Source organism: Anopheles nili, chromosome 3 (assembly GCF_943737925.1).
Source record: "Anopheles nili chromosome 3, idAnoNiliSN_F5_01, whole genome shotgun sequence".
NCBI classification, from domain to species: Eukaryota; Metazoa; Arthropoda; class Insecta; order Diptera; family Culicidae; genus Anopheles; species Anopheles nili.
In genome coordinates, this window is record NC_071292.1 from 74,704,790 (window position 1) to 74,724,226 (window position 19,437).

Consider the following 19,437-nt stretch of genomic DNA (forward strand, 5'->3'; position numbering starts at 1 on the left):
TTGTCTACTCAAAGAGCAGAAATTTTTTCGACCAGTTAATGAATTATTGCTCACGATAGTTGAGTTAGTTTTCTTCGCCTTTGAAGCGACTACCGCATTTTCCTTTCAGTGCACTAAAATAGGAAACTTCACACAGGCGTCGTGAAACAAAACACATCACGCAAACCGCTCCGCAGATACCGAACAAGAAAGTGAAAAGAAAATCAAGTTTCTGTTGATAAGCAGCTTTGAACAGTTAAAAGGGTAACCGGAAAGACGCGCACCGACCGATACGGCTGTTACAAGCTTGCTTGCTTACAAGCTCTCGCAGCGTAATGAGATGAATTCTTCGATCTTTAGATACGTCTCATTAAATCGAGCCCATGCGCCAGAGCATGCAAGAGGGAAAAATGTATAGAAAAGTACATTCTCTACGTTGCCTAGCTTACTCACACGCATGAGGGACTTTTGCGCCTCGCCGGTGGATCTTCGGCGTGCGAAATCATTGCGCAAATCGCATCCGATATGCATCCGAGTCATCGATTTGCATACCAGAGCGACTATCATTCGTTAGTGTTGCTTAAAATCTAGCCACATAAGCTGAGCAGCTGGAATATAGCAAAAAAAATAAAACAGGAAAACATAACGCAATTATACTTTTTTATCTAAAGACAATGTACATTCGGTTGACTTGTGGGTAATATCAGCCATGAAATACCCCCGACGAAAATGATTTTTTTGTTGCTTTTGTTACTTTTTTACTAATTGTCAGTTTTGTAGTGATGTACCACCATTTTTAAAAAAGTATTTCTCGCCCCCGGGTGGACTCGAACCACCAACCTTTCGGTTAACAGCCGAACGCGCTAACCGATTGCGCCACGAAGGCGTTGTTATGTAGAGGTGTCTAATTTTGAGCGGACATCAGAATAGACGGCTAGTTTGTTGCGTCCCGCAATAAGCCAGAATAGAGATCGTTCTAGCATTTTTAAAAGCACCTTGCACTGGCGAAATCAGAGTAACATGCAAATAATCGACATTAAAAATAATCTCTAATGAAAAGGGAGAAATCTTTCACCGCATCCTTGGGCAATAGTGGAATGAATGAGGAAAGTAGTTAGTAGTTAAAACACCCATGCTCGAGTAAGTGGGCAATTTCGAGAGAAAGCAATAAAAAACATCGCATCCAAACCATTCCAACCGGAACGAAACGTGAATCTCGACCGGGCGAATGGAGAATTAAGCATGTACTCACTTTCAATAGCACCCGCGCCTAAGCGTTATCGCCTGAGCTGGGAAAATTGAAACCTCGCCCATCCACCACGCACTGAGACGTGGCGTCATACAATCGAATCAACTTATCAGCTGCCGGATAAGAAGGTATGTGCAACTAACGTTAAATTGCTACCGTTAGTTAGCGAGATCTGAATTGCCTTCCTTCTTTGGTTAAGATGGAAAGTTTTTTTTCTCTTCGGATCGATGGAGCTCAGTTTCAAATCCGACGCGTGGTTGCAGTGATATTTTTGCATAACAAATTCATTATTTGGTTGTAGTGCATTAATCGAAAAATGGTGTATGAAATCCGGCAGAAATCACTTTGTGACCAGCTAAAACAAACATAGTCACAAGAAGATTTGTTTTAAGTTAGGAATCGTCTCTTGTTGTTGTCAGCAACCGGACGTGTTTATAAGAAACAATTTGAGGTAATTTGTTTTATGTACACGAGCTTTAAACATTCAAATCCACCCACACCCCAGCACCGCCCTGAGACAAAGAACCCCAAAGAAAATGAGGGTCGCCTGGTATTTGCATGTTGCGACTTTTCGCCGAAAAACCATCCCCCATGTTTGCCGGTACTGTTCCAAGCACCCGCAGGCCATGCGTCGTGCTACTTGTTTAAGTTTGGAATTACAAAACATTTTCCAGAGTGGATTTCCCCAAGCCGTTGGCGAAATTTCCCTACCTCCGATGCCTTCGTCCGTTTCTCCTTTATCACGGACGATCGTTGGGCCGGGATTTAGCACATGCCCCTTGCGAGAAATCGGATATGCGTTTTCCCATTCTGTCCCTCTGCTTCCTTTCATGCCCTCATGTTTGCCAACCATATGGCCTCCCCTGGCGCACCTTACGGGGCGGAAATGGAGACTTGAAATGAAATCGAAACCACACCGGCCATAATGGCGGCGGGCGATCCGGGGCTGCGCAACATTTTCGATTTCAAACCGTACACCGGCTTTTCCTCGTTTCCCCACAGCACTCACAGATTTCCCTTTGCTCTGGTAGAAACACGGTTGACACAGAGGCACATGGCGAAAAAAGAAAATCTACTCAGAGAGGTGGATAGGGCCGGGTAGGAGCGATCCGAAGCGGAAGCGGAATATTTCATTTCTTGACATACACTCACACACAGCTACTAGGTTTTAGTAAACCAAGACCATCTCAGTTCCACCAGCTGGCAGAGAACGATGAGGCGGGGGGAGGAGGGTGATAAGGGGGTGGTTTCCGTCCGGGAAAACCGGCTTGGCGACAAGCGCAGGAAGATGAGACACGCTGCCTACTTTTCCCGCCACCGAAGCCATATTCCACACGCGCCAACCGGAAAATCTTCTTTCCCTTTCATGGTTCCGTACCTTGTCGGAGGTTATTTCTGTGTCAGCTCACGCTGCCTCCTTTTCCTCTTTCGTCTATTTTTGTGAGGTTTCTCGCAAAATAGTTCCAGCAGGGTGGAAGCCCTAGCCTTCGCATTGAATATGGTTCTTTCAAAGCGTGCCTGCGGCACCTATTTGACTCGATGCAGTCTATGGTTGCTTCGATTGACATTGGCTCGGCGTTCGGACCTATTTTAACCTCATCAAATTTTTAACCTGTAGAGTAGAAATCGTCATTGATCGTTTCTGATCGCCGAATTATTCCAATACATTGCTTTTGATAACCTCAGGCAATGAATGAGCGGGAAATTTTAGATATATTTCTCCGTTATCTATTCCGCAGCATTCTACTTGAAAACGTAGCACATACCCCTCGTAGTCTGCTCACTTTCAGCCTTTTCGCCATGGTTTCCTAATAAAGATTGCCTGTGATCGTTTACTCTCAACTCATCACCCGGCTCCATCAACACTGGCCCTTTTACTTGACTTCCGCTTCTGGCCGACCGGTTCACCCCTTCGAGACCAAGCCGTACAGGCGACAAACAACAGCTTTTTGATGATGGTTGGCGATGCAGTGCGATGCAATTGATGCACACGGCGGTTGTGATGGCGGCGTTTTCTAATGGCCTAGTTTCTGGATGGTCTTTTTCCATCCTACCGTTGCCATCATCAGCCTGCCGTCAACCACCAACACCGGCAAGCGAAATTCACTGCAACGCATCGTCTGCTGCACTTTACGATTAGTTGCAGCGGTTGGATGTGAATTCTTTTTGCTATTTTCTCCCTCTCTCTCTCTCTCTCTCTCTCTCTCTCTTGCACTTCAGATTTCTTCTCACTTTCACCTCGCATCTCCACATCGTTTGCGGCTACCGGAGTTACCGCTTTCGCATGGGGGTTGACCGAAGGAAACCGTCTAATGCATCTCGGGGTGGAAATTCACCGGGACGGTGAGCGAGTGGGAAACAAACTCACAACTTGTCGGCGCACTTACGGGGCAACGGTACGAAAAGGGGTTTTTGCCGCGGAAACAGACCCCGGCAATCTATTTTCGAGCTGCACTTTTTGAGGTCATGGGGGTAGTTTTGAAGAATTTACTGTACTCCCTCGACCGGGCGTTGCTGGACGGCCGTTTGGCGGAGACTTTTATGCGACCGTAACTGACATCTGGTGGGGTTTTATTGCAGTTTTAAATTTGACTATCGCACTCGTAGCCCCACCGCCGGTGGTCCGGTTGTTGACATCACGGAGTTGCACTGAAACAGAGCAGCACAGGGTTGAATCGATTTCTAACACACTGTAGCAAAAAATTGCAATCGGAAAGTCATACCTCTAAGGTCACACTGGGTTTCCTGTTCGTGCGTCTTCTAGTCTAGCAAAAGCTCAAACAGTGCGAGAAAACGCGCGGAAAAATCGTATACTTCTGTCGACTAGATATAAGTGCCTTCGTGGCGCAATCGGTTAGCGCGTTCGGCTGTTAACCGAAAGGTTGGTGGTTCGAGTCCACCCGGGGGCGCAGCAAATTTATTTCATTTTATAGGTACCTTTCTAATGTACACAGTTGATTATCTCATATACATCTATCTATATCATCATCATCATCATCATCAATATATCATCTATTATCAGTGTTGAGAATGGATGTTGTTAGATGCTAAAACAACAGCATTAGAAAATAAAGTTGAAAACCTTCACTCGACCGATCAACCGATCGCTGACACAAATAAATAAGGAAGCTGAATTTCTGGGCAGAGTAAAATTTAAACTACTGATATAACTGACGCATTATATTATCTATCATATGATTTTACGACTGAACGTAATAATTGATGCAATACATTATTTTACTAGCTGCATAACATATTAACAATCACGTTTTTCTTTTCATTTCAGGTAAGCGTTTAGGATACAAAATTGGACTCGACCAGCAAGTATTTAAAGCAGTCTTATTGTTTTCTAAACGACATCATCAAAGAAAATGCTTCCAATTTGAAGAAATGTTTTGAGATTAATATGTAACTTGTCAAATGTTGTCTAGAAATGAAATCGCACTCGACTAAGAGCTTATGTAAATTTTTAGTTTTTGTGGACCTGTGTGTGTCTGGTTTACCTCGCCCAGCTATCTGATCGATGACCACATCCGCTTCCACCTGTAGGCAGCATGTGCACATATCGGAAGCAGCATGTTAACATACCTGTTGACACCCGGCGCGGAACGCGGCCGCTCAGCCAACTGTTGATTCAGTGTGTGCGGACCTGCAACCTCCAACTTATCATTCGAGAGCCACCTCAATTGGCCCCATCGTTGATAAGACGTCTGCGTGATTCAGATCCACGTTGTGGTACGGTGGAGAAGTAGGAGTACGCACATGTTGCGTCGCTGGGTAAGCGACAGCACGTCTTATGGCTCTTCGGTGTCGTCGTCTGTCGGGATCACCGGACAAAAGTGCGTTCTTGCAGCCCATCGGAAGTGGAAGCGAACTACCCTGGATAAGGGTTGACTCCACGCTGCAAAAGGGGTAGATAACGGGTAGGTTTTCTTAGCACCCGTGCATTGAGAGAGGGGTTAAATCAACGCGTCACGAGGAGTGGCGCGTGTTTACTCACGCTCGAAGTAGTTCAAACCTTGGCTTAGATTTGATTCCCCGAGCTCTCCCTCTCCAACGTTCCCACTTCGAACTTCGGCCGACGAGGTTCTTATCACATCTTTGCCATCATCGAAAGCATGATTTCTTTACTGGCGTTCACTCGGTTCTCGGTGAACACCTTACAGCTCGAGGTGGTCGTGGATTGCTATGCGTTTCTGATTCTAGCTCATGATTGCGTTGTTGATATTGAATTTAGAAGCTTTGGCGAAATCGCATACCACGCTGCTCTGATCGCACAGTCAGGATGGCCGAGTGGTCTAAGGCGCTACGTTCAGGTCGTAGTCTTCTCTGAAGGCGTGGGTTCGAATCCCACTTCTGACAAGGATATCGATTGTTTTGCTACTATCAGTTGGATGAACTCCACCGTACGGATGTGAAGAAAAATTAATAGAGAAAATTGATGGTATTGTGGTAAAAAGCACAACAACCCACCCACCCCCCGGTGTGTGTGATGTCTTCATTTGCTACAAAAATAACTCTCAGTGAGTGAGCAGACAAGAAGTGGTGGATTTCTTTCGTTCACAGATCGTAGTTGCTATCACAATCATATCGTCCTTTTAATTTTTATTTTATAAAAAGACGAACGTTGACGAAAATAGATTACTTCAAGAGATGACTTTGCAAGGCCAATAGTATTTCCTGCTGTGGTTCAGTTTCATTTCCTTTTGTTGTTTGTGATATCGATAGGACATTATTTTTTTTTACTCAGCTAACGTATGGCTCACCATCTTCAGGGCTATTGCCGTATTTCAATCCGTATCATCGGTATCTTACAATAGAACGGTTGAACCTAGCTTGAAACCCGCAAAAAGACAAATGGAGGCACCTGTTGCTCTCCAGACGGGCACTATTTGTGAGTCCTGTTTTCAAAGATCCCTCACTTTCACAAGAACGATCACACTTTCACCCTCAGCATCCTTAGCATGAGGGTGCTAATCGAGATGAGGAAATTAAGCTTATTTCGATTTCCCAACTATATTTTCGGCCGCTCAAACTAGCGATGGTCACACCACTATAGCGTGGAAATGGCTGCGGAAATTACGTCGATGGTCGCAAAATTGCATAACTACCACCGTCGGTTTATGAACCCGCACCAAATCCTTTCGTGAGGCTTCATTCCGGCTTCATTTCAGCCGCCGCATGAGCGCTCGAGTACCCATAGCGAGTGGAACGAAATATCAAAGTGCACTTTCAGCGAACGACAGCTCGTAAAAGAAGAGGCTGCACGCGCGAACCTCGCCAAGAGGCTGGCCCTCGGTAGCATTGAGTAATAAGCGACTTAATGACGCTCCACTCCGCGAGCGTGATCGTGCAGCGAAATCGACCGTTTCCAACGGTGGGGTTGAAAGGGAAAACCGGGTGGATGGAGCAAAAAAAGGGAGCAAAACCGGACCGAGCCTCGGAAGGCTCGGCATCCGCGAGTTCTCGTTTCTCAGGTGCTTGAGCGAACGGCGCGCGGAAGTTAACCACCAATAGAACGCCCGCGAGAACAAGACAAAGAAGCTGTAAATTACCCCTCGCACTTGGACCCCTATGAAAGCTCCAGCCGAAGCGAATTATCTTCACCACCGGTGCAACGTTCGGCGAGAATGCACTCGACGATGCATTCTCACATTTCCGCGATCAAAACGGATCGTGCGATGCGCCCCAAGACCCAGACTGTGTTCCGTCTCGAAGTCAGTGCTCCTTATGTGCGCGTGTGTGTGTGCCAGGCCTCCATCTGGGAAGACTCCCTCCATCAGCTCTAAAAAGCGCATCGAATCCGGTTTCCCGCAGGAGGTTTTTTCATTCCTGACCCCGGCGATACGCGCTAAATTGACGCGCGGAACGAGTTTAGGTCGATACTTCCTGATCGTCTCTGGCCAGAAGGCGTGCACATCCTCCCGGAGGTGCTCTGGATGCGTCATAAGCGAGAGGGTAGTATTTAAGGACCGACCGGTTAGGTAGCACCGCCTGGCAGGAAGTTTCATCGCCCGTCGATCAAAATGATGGGCTTGTTGGGTTGGTTTTTTCGTTTCCACGTGTGAGATGCGCCATGGGTAGATGAGGAAAAAAGGGTTCATGTTTTAATAGTGCAGGTCTTTGAACGGAGGATTATCTTCACAGGTCAGGTCTTCATCTCATTAACAGGGGTTTGGGCTCAGGAAAATTCCACAACCCTCCAAAAGCCGTCTCTCACGTCACGGTGGTCAGGGTTGTTACATCTTAACACGCTTCAGAAGAGGCTCCGTCATCAGTGCCGAGATCGCGCGCGTTTCGACATTTCCGCCATTTTGCCATGAACCACCCGAACGACCGCTCTTGGGAAACGGAAAGCCCCGAAACCACCCGCTGACCGTCGCACACAAGGGGGTGACGAAAATCGCCCACCGCTCTCGCAGAGGTTTCTACGATCGAAAGGAAACAGCAGCATCGGCAGTAGTAACCACCAAACAACAGCACGAAATGCCGATTTCACATCAACACCGCGTTGGAAATAAAGAGCAGCCGCTCAATCCGGTGCCGTTTTTTCTCCATCCGCCGTTTTTCGCGAGATTGTGATGCATCACAATGGATGACCGGTGGGCTCCAAAAACGCTCACCCCAGGACGTTGCTCAACCGGTGCTCCAGCAGCAGCAGTCTGTATGCGGCTCACAACCGGTTCACATCTGGGTGGGCAACGCCGAGATGAGGAAACACGGCCACGTGAGGGCCAATCTCCAAAAAGCAGTGAAAAAAACAGTAGCAGCAAAAAACAACCCTCCCCTTGGATGACCATTTCGGTGGGAACTTGCAAAAAAAAACACGCTCCAACCCCCACTCTGACACATCAACTATACGGCGCGGAACCATTGCAACTACTAACACAATGGCACACATTTTTCGGCGGTACTACATTTTCTTACCTGCACTGCGCACACCGATGGTGATGATGTTGCCCTCGTCGTAGCATAGTTCAACGCACGTTTTCGAGGTGATTTTGTGATGGTTTTGTGCCTTTTTTTGAAGCCTTAAGCAATCCAACCACCCCAGTGGGCGAAGGTCGGCCAACGGGTTTTGTGTTTCTCACTTTTACGGCGCGTTGACCAGCCTCTTTTGGGGCAGATTCGAGATGCGTAATGAACCGCGGATTTGGTTGCCCTCGCAAATAATCGGCCACAGATGCGCTGGAGCTAGGAAACTGCGCTAGAACTAGGAGCCGATGAGCAACACATATTATGCTCGTTTTGCTGATACTATTTAGAATGCGCCTCCTTTGATCCTGAGAATGATACGAAGAACCAGTCTACACATGTTCTGATCGTGTCCCTTCCTTGCTCGTTTAAGACCACTGGTTGAATACTTTCAATCGACACATTGGTTTGATTTGTCACACAAAAAGGGACCCTGAACGATCTACTGCTAAGTTGCGCATTGTCACGATCAACAACCTCCCAGTACGAGGACTTTGGGTAGCCTACGCTGCACGTGGTCCGGTGGCCAGTTCGATGGACTTTAAGAGGGCAAGGCCGCGGTGGCTGCGGGAAATCGTCCTCCGGTTCAGTGGCTCGCGTGGGTACAGCGCGCAGCGCCCGGTTTCGCCACCTCGGCATTTTCCGGCAGCCCGTCCCCGGTCCGGTGCATTTCACGGATGAAGGAAATCAGCTGACGGACCGCCGTATGGCTCGGAAGCACCCAGCAAAGGTGGCGAATGAATGAAACGGTGCTAGGCGCGCGTTGGTCACGCTCGGATGGGCTGCTAAAAACATTTATGAACATACAAAAAAGCAGCAAAAAAACATACGGCATCGGAATACACAAACCGACTAGGGGTGGGTGGAAAAAATCGAATGGAAAAGAACAACAAAACCGCCAGGCCGTACCGAAAACCAAAACAAAATGAATCGGCCAGGCGCACGAGCTCCAAGGTTGCGAGCTCAATCAGCTGGTGAGCCGCCAAAGGTGAGCCCTGGTGCTTTTGGAAGCGGTTTTTTTTATGATTTCGTGGTTTTCCTTTATTTTTTCCTCCTCGTTTCTGCTATACCTGATGCTTCTTTAGCCGTTTCATTCGGTGGCGGGCTGCCGCCCCGTCGGTGTCTGGTGTTTATGTTCCTCCCCATCGTTACGCAACCGACTGCCGAAGCGAGGTTGTGCGGAAAGACAGGGCGACGAGGTGGTCGTGATTTTGGGGCTGGCTCGAAAAACGAGTCGCGCGCGCGAAAACGACTGGCAAAGTACGCCGGCCATTTGCCTACGCGACCAGTTGCGGAGAAAACCTTGAAACGTGGGTTTTCTTTTGCTTCCCTCTTCCCTCTTCACGCCAGAAAATGTTCGCCCGAATAGTAGGCAAATTTATTTTTACCAATAAATCGATTTCGCTGTCATTCGCCGAACCAGAAACAGGGACATACGAAATGAGTCCGCGGAAACGAGCGAAAACGGCGCAACAGAGTTGAGCCATTGTTACTAGGCAATCGTTTTGATCGGGTGAGTTTTTTTTGGCCCTTTCTACTCTGCCCTTGGAGACAGGAACTGATATTTCGAAGGTCCTCCCAAATTCGTCCTCTTGAAAAATGATAAAGGCATTTTGTTTTTTTTTTCCTTCTGGAAGCTGTCCTAATTTACACACCATCGGGCACAATACCGCTGAATCAAGCATAGATCGGCAACAAGCGCCTCCCATCGTCTTATCGCGCACGGGTCAACGGAATCGCGTCGTGAATGGACTGCGAGATGCATCGATTCTCTGAAAAAAAAAATGCATGCCTTTGACCGAATGCGGGCACGCGGTGCTCCTTTATTTCTGTATTTTTTCAACCCATATACAGCTAACTCAAGCCAGTCTAGCCTGTTCGCTCTTTCCTGTGACTCTTCCCTGGATGCTTCTGATCTCATCTGATCGCCCCAGCAGACGTCGCTGCTGATGATGATGGTGATGATGATCGCTTTTTGATTGAAATCACCCAGCTCCAGCTGCCGGGAGAACTACGGGAGATACGAGATCCTCCCCGCGAAGAGGGTTAAGAACTCAAAAAGTGCGCCTTCCGATGAGTCGAAGCGCATTAAACCACCACCCTACAAGCCCTTGCCGTGCCGGAGGGAGATCGTAAAGACAAAGCAGAGAAAAACGCCATGGAAACTGATGGGAAGCGAACAAAAACTGTATATTTGAAGCGAGGAAGAAAAAAAAACAGGCACTCATCACACTCGATCTCCGATCTGATCGCGCACATCTCGGCGTCATCACACGCGCGCGCGGTCAAGCAAAGAAAACCCACGCATACTCGCGCACTTGGCTCGGCCCCATGCACCGATCAGTCGTGCTCTCGCGGCGCAGACACGGCCGAAGTGCAGCTTCGTTCGGGCCAAAGTGAATTCGCGCGCCGCAATCGCAGCCTTGAATTCGTTCGTCGAACTGTGCCACAGTCGAACGGCAGCGGGCCAGCAGCGCCTGCAGCAGCAGCAACAGCAACATCAGCAGCCGCAGCACTACCAGCAACGTATTTACTACTCTACGAGACTGTAAATATATAAATATAGCTCCATTGCATTCGCCATTCCGCTCGCTGTGCTGCAATGTGCGCCACTGTCGTCGGCTTCGAGCCCCCACATGCACCACCACAAGTGCATCGGCACGCACACGTGAGGGAGCCGTGGACGGACACATCATCGTCGATGTGCACCACCTCCGGACGGAAAGGAGGCGGCCCGCAACAGCGCTTAGCATTCGCGCTCACGCAATCGACGGAACCGCTGCTCGGGGTTGGTTTTGGGGTTGATGGTAGAGGACGAAATCTCCAGCAGATGACCATATGCTACGCATGGTGATGTCGACGTCTCGCCGCATTCTACCGAGCTTCGACTACCTTGGAATCGTGTGTGGCATTTTGCGTCTTTTTTGGGATTCGATTCCCGCTACGTTTGGGAACGGAAATTTTTAACGGTCAACTGTACAGATGCTTCTTGGTTCACGATCGGCGTTTTACGCAGCACTCTAAACTGTTTGAAATTGTCCAAAAAATCACAAAGCATGGAAAAAATCCATTAGCTGATTTTTACATTTTTAAATACAAGCATAAATATATATATTGAATAGCTAATATTTCTTTGATTCTTCATGAAAAGTGTTATGTTTTCTCGAAATATCTTTGTAAATAGAAAAGAAAACAATTGCTGTAATTACATTTTACATTTACAGTATCCTTGGACCTGCTCCACGATGGTTACTGTCCACGTCTTTGTTGTCGTACTCCTGCATGCAAATCTCGTCTGACTCGTGTTACTAATACGAGCATGCACAAAAAACCACACACCCCATTCTTCTCTGATCCTGTGCTGAGCACGTTGCTTCCTTGGAGCGTCATATCGCCGGGGGCAATCTAGGGAAGCTCGTGATCTAATTCGCGTTCAATAAAGGCGTAAGCAAGCACCCAGGCAAATGGCATGAGATAAAGAAACACCCCCGTAACCCTTCCTGCACAATCCAAGGTATGACGCCAAGGAGGTAACCATTCATTCGGCTAGTTTCCTTATCTATGCTTTCGGTTGCCGTTTTTTGTAACATTTCGCCTTGGTAAAGAAAGTACTCCTATAGGTCAAACGGTTGTCCGTGCCTTTGGAATGATTGTACATCTTAGACCAAAAACCAACGGTGGGGTAGAAGGGACTGAACGTGCAAAAATACCCTCTCCAATCGCTGTGATTCGAATTTTGTTATGATTTCCATTTCCTCTTACCGGAATCGTTAACCTCTGGCACGTTTTCGCCAGTGTCGATGCCAGCGGAGCACTATCGGGCTCTAAACCATCACACACACATGCGACTGGCTACTCCATCCTTTCATCGCTCTACAACCGAAAGGTGAATGAATCGGGCAGCGGGCTCTCGGTTCCGTTTGTTTGCCATTTTGTTGCACGCTAAGGTGGTGCATTTGCTGTTCCGCGTGTTGAGGTCTTATCGATCGGTTCGCTGAACATCCGGATGGCGATCGTCCGAGCATTCGATTGATAACTGCGATTTGATAGTGAAGTGAATCCATTCACTGATTCTTTTCATTGTGATGAAATTAGCCACAAAGGAAATGGGTTATGTTTTGCAGACAAACCAACGGACATAAAATCAGAGATGAAAATAACACCCAATGAATTCTACATTGCATGTGCTGGCGAAGACGCAATTGACAATAATTGTTATCTCTAATGCATTATTCGTCATGTAAATTTATGTTGCGAAGGGCCACCGAGAGACAAGTAGCAGGCTAAAAAAGTGACGCTGCATAGAAAATGAATGTCCTCTTCCATTCTACCCCAATCCCTGTCGCTTTTGAGCATGTGGCGTATAGATTTGTTCAAGTGCATTCAGCATGCGTCTACAAAATGATCGCACAAGTTAAACGGATTCATCTGATGAGAAAAAAAAATGCTCTTCTGTTGTATTTTCTCGCCACTAGAACGCCATAACCTTTATCCTTTTTTCGGATGGTTGTTTCCAAAAGCAGAGCCGTCCCATTATCGATACCAGGCGGTATCTTTCCGCAATCCATTAAACATGCACCGGGCGCAATAGAATAAACATTAGGGCGGTGTTCACATAAGCGAAGGTGAATCCCTTTTCCAGGGCCCGGCTCGGGCACAGGCAACAACTTGTTCACGCCATCGCCTACACGTTTCACGTGATAGCACATGATCGCAAGCCGCGACTGACAAATCGATCACGCTGCCGAAAATAAAAGTAAAATAAAACAAACACGGAAAAAACGCCATCAGACACCATGGCATGCCTGGACAATGTGTTTACATGTCACGCCGGTACATATTTTAACGGCGACCGGTGGATGTTGGAAAAGCTCAACGACATCGAGCGCTCGTAAAAACAAAAATGTTGGAAAAAAACGACAAAAAAACCACGCGGCTAACTGGGTCACGCTGTACCGGCAAACAGCTCGAATTCGTCATATTTTTGGAGTGATGTGTGGCTCCATTTCGCCCGACTGGATAAATCCCAAATGTCACCTCCGTTGCGCCAACACGGCAACGTTCCGTCCTCCTTGAAGCACGGAGCTAGACCGGCTAGACTGCGGTGTGTTTATTCAGGATAATTTTCGCGACCCCAGCGGTTTTTGTTGGATTAGTGGTGGTTGGCCCATTGCATGGAAACAAAGTTTTGCCATAAAAATAAACAACTGACCGACGGGCCTATTAAATTGGTGTCCTCTGTTGCGTCGCTTCTTTCGTTAAGTATGGAAGCAATGGCCGGACAGGGAGAGAGCGTGAGATCCTGTAGAGAAGGGCGCCTGAAAAGTGGGTCATCATCATTAAATGCTTTCAATTCGCATCGTTCAGTTGCTCATTAGTGTTTATGACCCCATAATCCTAGCCACGTCACCCGGAAAAAAAATAATTTTTAATATTTTCATCCGGTTTCGTACTTTTTTAAATTTTTAAATGTTTTATGCACAAATCAATCTTCGTCTTGTTGAACGTGTGCACGGCTATTCACGATAAAAATTTAAAGTATCATTCATAAAGTATCACACATAAAACATCGCAACTCCGTCTTCCCTGTTTCTTTAACCGTCTTGCCAATAGCACAACGTGATTTTTCAACTACAATCATATGCAAATACACTCATATGCAGCTAGCACACGAGAAGTCCAGCTGTATGGGACGGTTTTTACGGGACGAATGTTTACACGATTTGCGTGCCCGATGATTAAGTGCGCGAATTGATACGCCTGACTGCGGACAAGCTGTTTTCATTTTCACGCCACATCACCCCTCCACTTAGGAGAACCGTGACCAGAACGCGAGGAAGCAAAGAGAGAACAGGATCGGGCCGCAACATCACACACAAGAACGCGCTTTGTTTTCCCGTGCACGATTCGTTTGGAGCGGGGCAAATTTGGGTCAAATTTGTCAGCTCAAAGCACCCGATGGGGATTAAATAAGGGAAAATGAAAATACACGAGGTGCACTATGCGAGGCAACCCACCATTAGGCCCCGTGACAGGTCGGTGAAATTTCATAGGAAGCTACATTGTTTTTGCAAGCCGATTGAACCTATTCTACCCCACCCACACGACGCAGCCAAGAATGGAGGCGCACGGTTCTCCGTACCACGCAACTGGCTGCGTACGTGATTCGGGTCAGCCAGCAGCCACGTCGGTGCACTTTGTCGTGTGCATTTGAAACCGCTTCTCGTTCCGTACTCGCAAAATGGCGCCTCTTGCGTTTACGTCATTATTAAGCCGTTGCACCCCAAGGGAGGCGCTAATAAAGAGGAAGAAGAAGAGGCAAAAAATGCAACCCTTGGGTCGCCAACTGCGGACGCAGCAATAGCCGTGGTGGAAAAGCCGTCTCAAAACCAGCAAACGGTACAAGGCAGGAGGGTAGCAATTGAAATATTTGTAAGTTCGTTTGCCTCGTCCGTGCCGGTGCATCGCGCGAACCCACACGTTTTCACCCAAACCACCATCAGGACCTACCCCCCAGACGCGCTACGGGATCGTTCGGTGGAATATTTATTAATCGCAGTCGATGAGCGTACGGGTGATAAAAATTAATTTTCTCAATCGTCGCTTGCGCGCGCGCGCGCGCGAGGAGTTGAGTTGATGCTTGTTTATTTCACTCCGTGACGTGCCGTCACCGGAGGAATAAACCCCGTTCATAAATGAGTACGTGCTAGGAAGCAACCGAGCTATGGTGTTATCAATCCTTTTTTACGCTCATAGTACATCGACCTTCATCGTGCTGCTAGCGAAAATGAAGCCTAGCATTTGTGGATGTTTCGGTGGAATTCGCTCCACGTATGCAATATTTCGAATGCACACCTCGAAGATTTGTTGTTGGAAATCGATTTTCACCCTATCGTGTCGTCTACTGCAGGATGTTCTCTCCGTATGCTAAGAGAACACTAGCAAGCGTTTCGACGAACGCTTGAATTCCAAAACCGAACCGGAACGGAATGGCTCCTTTTCCTCAATAATCCTACCCGCGAAACCCACGAATGGTTATCTAGTGTAAATGACCTAATTGTTTAATAAATATTGCACGTTCGCTCACTGGCGCTACCCGAATCGCCCCCTCACAGGGGGTGTTTCCTTTCTCACCCGTCCATAGCTTCCCAATCCAATCCATCGGCGCGTCGTTGCTTTCAACGCATGCAAGATCACCCCGTTTGGATTGGAGTTTGTGCATCTGCATCGCAGTTGCAAACGTTCGCTACAAACATCATCACATGCGGTACGAAAACAACAACCTCCGTGCCCCGGCGGGTGGTCGTGTTTCAATTTCATACTTCTTTTAATTTACGAAAGGGTGAAGAATCACGTTGCAATCCCCCGCTCCGGGAGAACGAATGTGTGTATGTGTGTGGAAGGGGGAAGTGGTGCAAAATGAGCGACCCGAACCGGGCCAGCCCGAGGATGTGGAGGGCGATTTTTATTAATAAAACAGAATAATCGCCATTCAGCGGCCACCGTCCCGATCCACGACTCACGTCTCAAAGAGGTGACGATCATGTGGGTGAACAGACCCACGGTGGGGTGGGCGATGCATTCTGCAACGTGACGGGAAATCGGAACGGTTTCGGTTTCGGAAGGAGCTGTTGGCTGGTATGAAAAATTACCATCTCGATGTCATTGGTGCGTGAAGATGACGTGCGTTGGTTTTTGGTGTTCACTCAGTTGTGAAGCGAGAGGAGCTGGGGCAAATGGGTACAAGTTCTGGTCCGGAAATTGGGGCACAAACCGACTGTCGTTGTTGTGTTTTAGCAGATTAATGCATTTTGCGTTGGACAAGTTGATCGTATTTTTTGTTTGGGACAACAGTTCAATTAAGAATGATGGTTTGAATTTCGAGTTAAAAATTATGCTTCTGACTCCTTTTCCCGCCTCCATAAAATGTTAATTTTACTATCATACTGAATTTCTTACTGAAACAATAATTGATGGCCTTTACTATCCTTGTCGATCGTATGAGATCAAATGCAATCATCTATCAACTAACATAGCAGGAAATTGAAAAAACCACCACACGAAGTGACCTTTGTACTTAAAGACAAGTAGAAGAAGAAAAAAAACAGTATCGTTTGATGCTGTCATGTTCGATAATGCAATAATTAATCTCAACAGAGCGCTGCGATATTTTCATTTTAACTACAAAACGCGACTCAATTTTACTTCAACCTTGTCGCACGTTTAAAACGCTGTTTAATTGCCATCACAACGGGCCGTCGAAATTTACTGCGTACATTAGCGGCACAACACGTACGCTCGGCCATCAATCCGGTCCGTTTGACAGCGTTCCTTTGACCAGGCCCATTACGCGCCCTCGAAGGTCCACATCCGGCGCCGGGATGAAAACGGGAGCGCACCCGTTCGGACCGGTAATATTATTATTTCCTCAATTTCTCTCCGATGCTTCCCGGCGGCTGTTGGCCATGAATTATGGCGCTGTAAAATGTAACACGTTTCGACGACTCGGCTTTTGGCGATTTTCCGATTCTCGGTCCTCGGTGTCGATATGTTAGCGGTGGCGAATTTTGTGACACCAAAAAGTGCTTAGCTGAAAGTCTGGCCACGTCATGAATATGAAGTCTTTGCTACTCGCCCAGACACGCCATCGCTGCAACGCGTGTGTGGCGCATCTTCGCGTGAACCCGCCTAGTGCGTATGTGTTGTTGCGTACGCGCCAGCAGACGCAGCCGAGAATACGCAGCGTGAGAGATAAAATCGTCTCACCATGCATCATTTGTTATTATGGGTTTTCCCTTTTCTAGGTCTAGGCTGAATTAAAATCAAGTACCGTGCGCACGCGCAAGCATACACGCCCCGGCGTCGTCGCACCGTCGCCTTGCATTAGCGCCTACCCGTTTGCGTGGGCCTAATGGGGCCCTAGTGGGGCGTTAGGGCCGTCCTGGGAGGTGGCTCAATTTGCGTACTGAAACGGCGGGGTTTCAGTGTCTGGGAGAAGGGCAGCATCCATAAATGGCTACCCGTCTCGCTCGTACACGTGTTGCGTGAAGCAATCGCGCAGCTGTACCATGCTGCAATATTGAACACGAGAGAGAAATGGAAAGTGACCTCGTCGTAACGCCACCAGAGCCATGATCTTGCCTGGTGTTGGTCCTTTCCTTAAGCGATCTCAGAATTCCATAAGGAATCAATTTTGTAAGCATCTCACAAGCGGCAAAAGTTCGAGAACGAAATGAAAACAGTACATAAACCTTGCAACATTTTCCCAGCACCGCACGCACTCAGTTTCCGTTTTCCTTCGGCGGGTGCATCCGCAAGAGAAACGATGTAAAGAAAAGCTCACACGCATGCAGCAGTGCAGCGTGCAAAAAGAGCACCATAATTACCCATTAATTAACGACCGAGCAGAAAGAAAATTTTCCTACCATCCTACCCACCGTATAGGCAAACCCGCGCCATCACGAGTGCCGTACTCATGTTTTGTCTTTGATGATCGATTTCTCTCCCTTTAAGCCGGCTCTTGCTTCTTAAGGGCTACGACGCGTGCGTGCTGCGTAAATGGAAAACAACTTTTCTTTTCACGCACATTTTCTCCACCGTGACGTCATGGCACAAATGTCGCTCCCCAGGTGGCCGGTGAAAACTGGATCATCCTCTCCCGATGGGCTCGGTTCCGGTGCAGCGCCGTGCTCTGATTCACTTTCATCTCGCTTCGCAACCGGTTGCATCGGGCATGTGCAAAGGAAGGAAGGCCAAGCTGCTCGATGGAATAGGAAAAGTGTCCATCACTTTCATCTTCGCCCAGCCAGCTGCCCTAGGAGGGTGGCCAGGGTTGGGTCTGGTCTCGTCTCGTAGTCGTTTGCGGTTTTGCGAATTGGGGTCAACGGGTCTGAAGTTGGTCAATCGTTTTTTTTTCCGGTTTCCTTCCGCTTCGGATCTGGAGGTTACATTATTTGCACTGATTGACGGAGCTTGTCTCGTTTGCACGGGTCGATTTCTTGTGGTGCTCATCAAGCGAGCGATATTTGTTTTTCCTCTGCGTCATAGAATAAGACTCAACTTTTTTACGGCTTAGGGAGCTTGATAGGCGTAAAGGAATTTTGCTATTACCACAATTTTATGCATTACTACTATAAGTGAATATTTTTCTTTCGAATACAAAACCCCGTCGAGAAATCTCAATACCCAACTAACAGCTCGTTTATACAGACAATAAGAGTAATAAAGCAAACATCGTAAATCAGCATCATTTTATGAATAAACGGGTTGAGAAACACCAATTCACCTGTTGCTGAATTTACCCATCGAGAAAAACATCTCACCTCCCTTATCATTGCATAATTCTCCCTGTACATGTTGGGATAATTTATGTTGGTCAGAAAATCATACAGTAAGCCTTCCGTCTCCAAACGCGCTAGCTTATTTATGAGCGCACCAGTAAGATTCGCACCCTTCTCGGTTGGGTCTCGTGCGCAAATTCGTCTCAGACGGCACGCCTCGAAACGGTGGCAAAACCCCTCGACTATTAGGCGAAGGGCTCATTCATTCGAAATTCAATTTATCAATGTCCCTTCGATTACCTAAGAACTTTGCTCGCCTCGGCCAACGGAACTAAAAATGGGATTGATTTACTGCCATGGAAAACCTGGCGATACAAGCACAAAAAAAAACATATCCCTTACGCTGAATCGTACACAATTCTCGACGGTGCATTAGTCGTGCAAGGAATAACGGGTGCTGTGAAGGGACGTCCTTCTTTAGCTCCCTGGTGGTGCAAATAAAAATGGGCAGAATATACAGCCTGTTCGCTTCACATTGGCTCTCACCTGTTCTGATTTATTGGCATGTTTCGAAGCATTTTAGTAACGAATGAAGAAAAAACGTAAGCATCTGGCGGCCAGATATGAGCGCCTTAGTTGGAAAGCTTGCGAATAGGGCTGAATTCAAGCTTCGACTAGCGATTAAACGCAAATCGTTAATAATAGGGCTCTTCGGCCGATTCCGAAAGGAGAGATCGACCCATTCGAGCACGATTAATTGTACGCCACGAAATCTTCGCACCCAATTTATAATTTTCCTCCTTCACTGCTGTCCCTTTGATGCCGCATGGTGCACGTGACTCAGGTCGTCTCCAAATGGCGAATCGTGTTTTGATGAATTTCTCAGGCTGCCATTTACACAACCACATTCATTAGCACCCCTTCCGCGAGATTCGCTCAAACTTTACCACCATT

General features: G+C 47.5%; 3 non-coding genes across 3 annotated transcripts; 2 read left to right on the plus strand and 1 right to left on the minus strand.

Moving 5' to 3' along the window:
* Positions 1-791: 791 nt before the first annotated feature.
* Positions 792-865, minus strand: Trnan-guu (transfer RNA asparagine (anticodon GUU)). Its single transcript has one exon. It is a non-coding gene; the product is annotated as a tRNA-Asn (tRNA).
* A 3,198-nt stretch (positions 866-4,063) lies between these two features.
* Trnan-guu (transfer RNA asparagine (anticodon GUU)) lies at positions 4,064-4,137 on the plus strand. The gene has a single exon. It is a non-coding gene; the product is annotated as a tRNA-Asn (tRNA).
* A 1,370-nt stretch (positions 4,138-5,507) lies between these two features.
* On the plus strand, positions 5,508-5,590 carry Trnal-cag (transfer RNA leucine (anticodon CAG)). Its single transcript has one exon. It is a non-coding gene; the product is annotated as a tRNA-Leu (tRNA).
* The last annotated feature ends 13,847 nt before the right edge of the window (positions 5,591-19,437 follow it).